This window comes from Taudactylus pleione, unplaced genomic scaffold, assembly GCF_031769625.1.
Source record: "Taudactylus pleione unplaced genomic scaffold, aTauple2 ptg000610l, whole genome shotgun sequence".
NCBI lineage: Eukaryota > Metazoa > Chordata > Amphibia > Anura > Myobatrachidae > Taudactylus > Taudactylus pleione.
Genome location: NW_028285012.1, coordinates 3,414,314 through 3,423,821, shown reverse-complemented (window position 1 = coordinate 3,423,821; position 9,508 = coordinate 3,414,314).

Sequence of the window (9,508 nt, the reverse complement as noted above, 5' to 3'; positions counted from 1 at the left end):
ACATAATTTGTGCACCTGGATTTCACTATTTCTGTATTTTATTAAGGCAATGCAAAAAATGCAGGAGGGCACGTAAAAGCAATAAATTCTACTAATATGAACAAGAAAACCCCATTTATCGTTGAGTATTAATGGCAAGTAAATTATTTTTAATATATAATTTTATTAGATTTTTTTAACATTATGAAATACAGTTGTCACATAATTAAGAACTATAAATAGTTGACTATAAAGTTACAATAAATCTGCTGTAAAAAAAATGGTTATCATCCATATTTACTTGATTTTCAATTGCTCTATTTAAATGGACACAATCTATTCCAATAAAAAAAACTGTAGCATTAGCTCTCGTTTCTATAGCATCTTCTTCTTCCCAACAGATATCTGTTTTCCTTCCACAAATACAAGAAAAGTTATCAGCTATGTATGCCCTGTAGCATCAGTCGTTTACAAAGTGCTTTCTCCATCCATCTGTACCACATGTGTTTGGCCATAACTCAATAGTCTTCTAGTAGAAAACCCTGTAGGATATTAGCAGGCCAGAAAAATCACTGTTATACCTTTTATTGACATACTGGAAGCCTTTTCTAGCACTGACTCACACGCTGTACTGAATCTTTCTGGATTGTCTCCAGCTTGAAAAACAATATTAATTCTAGGTAAATGCTATGAAGGAACAACTTTGTAGAAGTAACAACATTTAAGTTTGTTCCCAAGGAAAAGTTAGTGCGAGGAATGGATACAATTGACATTAATCAAAACTGGTGAAGAAAAAGAAGGTTTGATACACAGCAATCAATCTTATGTTTTCTTTCTGTAAACTGTACTAGAACAATGCCAATTAATAAACATGGGCAGGAATGATGTGCACTGTGTGTGCTTGCAGACCTTGGGACAGACACTCAAATAAAAAATAAAATGGACTGCTTCAACAACAGTAAGAGACTCTAAAGGAAGCACAAAATAAATGAAACCAAAGAGAATATGAAGAGAAATCCTAAAGAAAAAAACACTTTCACTATCAGAGAGAGAGAGAAATTGGTGAAACAGAGAAAGTACACACAAGATGGGGGAAGGGGAAACAGGGGGGGAAATACACCCTAAAAGGCAGCCTAGACCTGTCAGAAAAGGGCTGACTACCAGTAGTCCCAGCAGAAAGTGGACACTGGGGAAGTGTGACAAGAGGGAGAAAATAAAAAGATGAGGAGAAAGAGAGAAAAAGGTGGGGGAAGAAACAGCGGGAAAAAGAAAAGAACAAAGGGAGCGAGAGGGACACGGGTGAGAGACACTGGAAACAGAGATGGGGAGGACAGGGGATGAGTGGGGTGAGACAGAGAGAGGCAGGGGAAGAAAAAAGGGGAGAGGACAGGTAAAGGGGGGGATAGAGAAACAGGGAAAGAAGAGGATAGACAAGTAGAGGAGTAGGGAGGGAGAGAGAGAGACAGGGAGGAAGAGAAACACAATAAGAAAGGTAGACAGAGAGGTAAATCGAGGGAAGAAGTGGACCAAGGTGGAAAGTGAGGGAGGACAGAGGAAAATTAAAGCCAGACAACATCTACAGGTGCCCATGTACAGTAAATCATGTTTCTGCTTATGACCTGGCGAATGATGGTTCCAAAATACTAATTAACATATATTCTTAAAGTCTGTTAAAGTGCATTCAAATTGACAGTTCAAAAACCAGCGAAAGTGACTATACCTGTGCACACACACTAGCTGACAAGCGGTGGCGGTGTATTTCACTACACACTGCCTGCAGTAACAAGCACTAATACTTAGTACAATCTAATGGACTCCTGTAAAAGCACTCATTAAGTACACAGTACAGTCTGGTGTAGGAAGGAGAAAGCGCAATATTTATGAGGGCAATGAGGAATATTGCTATGTACAAGCTGAATCAAGTCTATTACATTTATATGGTATGTGTGGTGGCAGTTTAATCTATGGCTGTAGGCTGGGTTCACACAACAGACATTTCACTTAATAGACATTTCCAATATTTCTTGATAAGATTCTAGGCTACCTCAGTCAGAGGAGAAGCAGTGAGGAAGTCAGACAGGGTGAGTATGATTAAGGTCTAACATCAGTGCTATACATAAGTTATTAGACTATGTAATAAAGGTTATTAAGTGCTATCATTAAAGCAATGTTTGATATGAAGTACGTTCTTTTCCCGATCGCATTGCTTTCTGCAAAGAGATTTCATTCAGATGAATATACTTAGGGTAATGGTTACATGTAAAAGAAGAGTGAAAGCAATGAAATTGCACTAAGGAAATAGGAGAAAATTTGTTACCTGTAAAGTGTGCTTTTATGTTGTCCATCTTTTAGATAAAAATATAATAAACACAAATATATATTATATATATAAATTAGGGGTGAGCGGGTTCGGATTTCTGAAATCCGAACCCCCCCGAGCCCTCCCGATCCGAGGCAGATCCGAGTCAGGCTCGACTTTTCCCGCCTGACTCGGATCTGAAATCGAGGCAAAACGTCATCATCCCGCCTTCCGAGTCTCGCGGGTTTTGGAACCTATATAAGGTACCCGCGTCGGCGCCATTTTCTCACTCGGCTGTGGACAGTGAAGAGGGAGGGTGGGAGTTAGGGCTGGCTGGGTTGTGTAGTGTAGTGTAGTGCAGAGTAGTGTTGTGCTGTGCTGTGCTGTGCTGCGCTGTGCTGCTGTTGTCCACTACTTCAAAGTCCATAGGGGCTGGCTGTGTTGTGCTGTGCTGCTGTTGTTAATAGGGGCTGTGTCCACTACTTCAAAGTCCATAGGGGCTGGCTGGACTGTCCTGTGCAGTGTCCCAGTCCTAAAGGGGTGCTGTAGTGTTGTCCAGGGGGTGCTCTGTCCATCAGGGGTGCTCCCCCCAAGTGCTAAAAAAATTATTTTCTGTGTTTGTGAATTGTGTGCACAGTAGCCGCACGTGCATCAACAAAGTAGTGCCAAGCGTGCGCCTGTGTCATAAGTAAAGGGCCGGCTGGCTTGACCGTTAAAGGGTGCTGTAACCCCCAAAGTACACTCCAGTCCAAACCAAAAAAAAAAATATTTTCTGTGTTTGTGAATTGTGTGCGCAGTAGCCGCACGTGCATCAACAAAGTAGTGCCAAGCGTGCGCCTGTGTCATAAGTAAAGGGCCAGCTGGCTTGACCGTTAAAGGGTGCTGTAACCCCCAAAGTACACTCCAGTCCAAACCAAAAAAAAAAATATTTTCTGTGTTTGTGAATTGTGTGCGCAGTAGCCGCACGTGCATCAACAAAGTAGTGCCAAGCGTGCGCCTGTGTCATAAGTAAAGGGCCAGCTGGCTTGACCGTTAAAGGGTGCTGTAACCCCCAAAGTACACTCCAGTCCAAACCAAAAAAAAAAAATATTTTCTGTGTTTGTGAATTGTGTGCGCAGTAGCCGCACGTGCATCAACAAAGTAGTGCCAAGCATGCGCCTGTGTCATAAGTAAAGGGCCGGCTGGCTTGACTGTTAAAGGGTGCTGTAACCCCCAAAGTACACTCCAGTCCAAACCAAAAAAATATATATTTTCTGTGTTTGTGAATTGTGTGCGCAGTAGCCGCACGTGCATCAACAAAGTAGTGCCAAGCGTGCGCCTGTGTCATAAGTAAAGGGCCGGCTGGCTTGACCGTTAAAGGGTGCTGTAACCCCCAAAGTACACTCCAAACCAAAAAAATATATATTTTCTGTGTTTGTGAATTGTGTGCGTAGTAGCCGCACGTGCATCAACAAAGTAGTGCCAAGCGTGCGCCTGCGTCATAAGTAAAGGGCCGGCTGGCTTGACCGTTAAAGGGTGCTGTAACCCCCAAAGTACACTCCAAACCAAAAAAATATATATTTTCTGTGTTTGTGAATTGTGTGCACTGTGGCTGCACGTGCATCAACAAAGGAGCAGCGCCAAGCGTGCGCCAGTGTCCCATAAGTAAAGAGCCGGCTGGCTCATTTCTTAAAGGGTGGTGTAACCCACAAAGTGCACTACTCTCCAGCAAAAATAAAAAATATTTTCTGTGTTTGTGTGCGCTTTAGCCGCACGTATATATCAATATAACATAAATGGAGGACCAAACTTTCTCCGATAAAAATAAAATAGGGAAAGATCAAGAACCACTTCCTCCTAGTGCTGTTGCTGCTGCTGGGAGTTGTTCATCATCCCAGAGAGGAAGTAGGAACATCACTACTTTTACTAAACAATTGACCCTCCAACAGTCCCTAGCGATGAGGATGAAGTACGACAGCAGTCATCCTGAAGCAAAACGTATAACTGAGGCCTTGACTGCTATGTTGGTGTTAGACGTGCGTCCGGTATCCGCCATTAGTGCAGTGGGATTTAGACAATTGATAGAGGTAGTGTGTCCCCGGTTCCAAATCCCGTCTAGATTCCACCTGCATCCTCAAAGCAGCAGCGACAAGCGTGCGTCTGTCTGTTAAAGGATGGTGCAACCCTCAAAGTGCGCTCCACAAACAATAAAAATATTCTTCTTTTTTTTTCTGTCTTTGTGAAATGTGTGGGCTGTAGCCGCACCTGCATCCTTAAAGCAGCAGCGACAAGCGTGTGTCTGTCTGTTAAAGGGTGGTGACACCCTCAAAGTGTGCTACACAAACAATAAAAATATTGTTCTTTTTTTTTCTGTCTTTGTGAATTGTGTGGGCTGTAGCTGCACTTGCATCCTCAAAGCAGCAGCGACAAGCGTGCGTCTGTCTGTTACAGGGTGGTGACACCCTCAAAGTGTGCTACACAAACAATAAAAATATTCTTCTTCTTTTTTGTCTTTGTGAATTGTGTGGGCTGTAGCCGCACTTGCATCCTCAAAGCAGCAGCGACAAGCGTGCGTCTGTCTGTTAAAGGGTGGTGACACCCTCAAAGTGTGCTACACAAACAATAAAAATATTGTTCTTTTTTTTTCTGTCTTTGTGAAATGTGTGGGCTGTAGCCGCACCTGCATCCTCAAAGCAGCAGCGACAAGCGTGCGTCTGTCTGTTAAAGGGTGGTGACACCCTCAAAGTGTGCTACACAAACAATAAAAATATTGTTCTTTTTTTTTCTGTCTTTGTGAAATGTGTGGGCTGTAGCCGCACCTGCATCCTTAAAGCAGCAGCGACAAGCGTGCGTCTGTCTGTTAAAGGGTGGTGACACCATCAAAGTGTGCTACACAAACAATAAAAATATTGTTCTTTTTTTTTCTGTCTTTGTGAATTGTGTGGGCTGTAGCCGCACTTGCATCCTCAAAGCAGCAGCGACAAGCGTGCGTCTGTCTGTTAAAGGGTGGTGACACCCTCAAAGTGTGCTACACAAACAATAAAAATATTGTTCTTTTTTTTTCTGTCTTTGTGAATTGTGTGGGCTGTAGCCGCACTTGCATCCTCAAAGCAGCAGCGACAAGCGTGCGTCTGTCTGTTAAAGGGTGGTGACACCCTCAAAGTGTGCTACACAAACAATAAAAATATTGTTCTTTTTTTTTCTGTCTTTGTGAATTGTGTGGGCTGTAGCCGCACTTGCATCCTCAAAGCAGCAGCGACAAGCGTGCGTCTGTCTGTTAAAGGGTGGTGACACCCTCAAAGTGTGCTACACAAGCAATAAAAATATTCTTCTTTTTTCTGTCTTTGTGAATTGTGTGGGCTGTAGCCGCACTTGCATCCTCAAAGCAGCAGCGACAAGCGTGCGTCTGTCTGTTAAAGGATTACATCGGTGACAGCATCCAAGTAGGCATGTCAGACAGTCCGTACCTGTACTGGCAGGAAAAAGAAGCAATTTGGAGGTCCCTGTACAAACTGGCTCTATTTTACCTGAGTTGCCCCCCCTCCAGTGTGTACTCCGAAAGAGTGTTTAGTGCAGCCGGGAACCTTGTCAGCGAAAGGCATAGGAGGTTGCTTCCACAAAATGTGGAGAAGATGATGTTCATAAAATGAATTATCAATTCTTCCAGGGAGACCAGCCTCCAGAACGTACAGAGGGACCTGTGGTTGTAGATTCCAGCGGGGACGAATTAATACTCTGTGAGGATGAGGATGTACACAACACTGAAGAGGGTGAGGAATCGGTGGATGAGGAGGATGAGGACGACATCTTGCCTCCGTAGAGACAGTTTGTGCAGGGACAGATTAATTGCCAGCTTGCTTTGTGGGGGCCCAAACGAACCAATCATTTCAGCCACAGTCGTGTGGCAGACCCTGGCGCTGAAATGTTTGGTTTGTTAAAGTGTGCATGTCCTGTTTATACAACATAAGGGTGGGTGGGAGGGCCCAAGGACAATTCCATCTTGCACCTCTTTTTTTTCTTTGCATTATGTATAGTTTGGGGCGTAGTTTTTCAAACTGACATCCTGTCTGCCACTGCAGTGCCACTCCTAGATGGAGCACGTGTTTGTGCCGCCCACTCGTATCTCTTAGCATAGTCATCCAGCTACCTCGGTACAACCTTTTGGACATAAAAACACTATTGTGAGGTGTGAGGTGTTCAGAATAGACTGGAAATTAGTGGAAATTAAGGTTATTGAGGTTAATAATAGCATAGGAGCAGAAAAACCCACAAATTCTGTGATTTTAGCTGCTTTTATGCTTTTTTAAAAAAAAATACAGATCCAAAACACAAAACCCAGAACCCAAAACACGGAAGGGTGGTTTTGGCAAAACCAATCCAGATCCAAAACACGAAGAAAGATCCAGATCCAAAACCAAAACACAAAACACGAAAAGTGGCCGGTGCACACCTCTAATATAAATATATACGTATATATATATATATATATATATATATATATATATATACTGTACATATATACTAGCTGTTGCATGCGGATTTGCCAAAGATTAAATCTCTTCTGCCAACAATTTTTTACTTGAGGCGTTCTAGTTGTATTGCTTTGCACAGGGGCCCTGGGGAGGGAGTGGCAAACATGATCAGCAACGCTATAGAGACCAGTGGCAGCACCTACACTAAACTCACTGTGTGCCCTGTGCACAGACGGCTATGTAGCCTATCCTATTGAAGTGAACCTGGGCCCAAAGCACCTCTCCCTCCCAACCCCTTACCGGCAACGTGCATAGTCCCACACCTATCTCTTGCATTTCTGATGCCAATAAATGTTGTTTTTGTTATGCTCAGCTTTAACATCAGTTGTTTTTTGCCAACTTGGAACAGACAGGCGCAACGTTCTCGTAATATTAGTATATATATATATACACAGCGGATAAAATAAGGATTGAACACATCAACATTTTTCTCAGTAAATATATTTGTAATGGGGCCATTGTAATGACATTTTCACCAAATGTCAGCAACAACCCATGCAATCCACACATGCAATGAAATCAAACCATAGATGTCCATAAATTAAGTTATATATATATATATATATATATATATATAGAGGTCATGCCTCTGTACCACTCTATGACAGGTTCACATCTTCAGAGAAGGAAAATAAGCTAATTCCACCTTAAAGGAGAAATCCGTATTGGACAATGTACAAGATTGCAAAATACTACATATATTGGGAAAGGTCTGTAGCCATTGAGATTCTTTTGTGCTGAAATATAACATTGGACATAAAAATTAATAATTATCTGCGAGTACAAGTTCAAGACCCCTACAGAGATATTTGGGATGAATATGAGATATGACCCCCCCTATATTACAGATCGGAGTCATCCATGAGAATATATCCCCTGGGTACATGAATAAATATTCCCTACAGTACAGTAAATTGATATATCACCTATATAAATCTCTGTCACTACTTGGAAACGTATTCAGGACTTAAGGAGAGGTAAATGTTATAACTATGATCATCCTACAGTAATTCACATTAGAACACATTATTTCTGTATGTAATATATTCACGTATATAAATGTACAGTAAACCTAGCCTATATATGCCGTGCACTGCAAGACGCCTGGCACAAGTGAGCCGCCAGGTTCCGTACCACTTGGGTTGGGCCAAGCGTCTTTTTTGCATCTTTTTCACTCGAAATGCAAACGGATACGACAAACTGCTTCACTATACTGCACTGATTCATTTGTGGACATGTTGTGTACCCAAAACTCAATAACTTACATTTAAACTTTTTTTTTTTTTATTGAATTCTGAATCAAACTTTCACACTTACACAAAGGTTATATTCTGATAAGTAGTGTTAAAAAAAAAAAAATTAAAACTGCATTTATTTTAAACTTCAAATATATTAATGAATACAATCACCTGAACTAATCTGCATATCTAATTTGCACCAGCTATGTAGCATATACTGTGCTACTGATAGTCATCAATATGATATACAAAGTGTTTGCGTTAGAGAGAAACAATAATTAACCTTCCACAGAAGGAAAATCAGTAGGAGATACTGTACCAGCACACTAACTAAAGTTTCTAAATCCACTGTAAGGAATATAATAAAGCACTTTAAAGAGACCGACCAAATTAAAAATCAACCATGTGGAAGCGAGTTGTTCAAGAGGCAAATCAGCAGCATAAGAGATGTGATGGGAAAACATTTTCTCAGCACAGACAAAGTGGTGGCTGGATTACAAGAGAACTGCGTCCAAGTAGTCAGGGTTGTCTTAACAGCAGTGTGGGCCCTGGGCAAAGCAATGCACTGGGGCCCCTACCCACCCATTCACGGGAAAAAATGTAAATGGTCAATAAAATTAAACCCTCCTGCAAGCCAATCAGACCTCCCAAACATGCAGAGAGACTGTCTGACTGGTCAGAAGCCGGCGGATGAAGTGAAACTGGGACAGAGATGAGTGCTCTTTACCGGGGCGGAGGGGGTGATGGGGTGGGGGGTTAGATCAGAATACATTGGCGGTCGGCTTATAAAAATAGCTGCAGGGGAGCAGGTTGGCGGGCCCCTACAAGCTTCGGGCCCTTGGAAGAGATGGTCCTGCAAGTAGCAGCACAAATTTTGATATAGTTCCTCACAAAGGCATTTCCGCATTAAGGTGGACAAAGATCCAAAGTGAAAACTTTTATTGAATATAAAAGTGTTATATATTTTTGGAAAGGCAATTTATTCTAGTTTCCTAAACTGGTCTCCTTTTTCCTCACATATTAATTTCATGAATGTCTTAAGCACTTTAATAATGTCATGTGCTTGGACTATTTCAATGTAATAACCGTCATGAATATTCAAACATATTTCCCTCACAAGATGCATACCCATGATGCTTTGCAATTTCAAAGATGGCTGTAAATGTAAAGAAGGCTAGGATGTTGTTTTAAGACTTTTGGAGTTGAAATAGTTATGTATGCTTTCTTTTATAACTATCCATGGGGCCAAACGTTAGTCCGCAACCATGTTAATATATATATTTTTTATTTTGATAAAAGTTATTATGATTAGGAACTTGGAACTCAGAATTTTCTGACTACATAGATGGGTCAATAATCGGGTTTATTTGAAACAACTCAAAAGTTAGCACATTCAGTAAAATTGATGGTTGCCGACTAACACATGGTCGCGGACAAGATGGCCCCTGCACATGCACAGTAGTGATCACGGCAGCCATCTT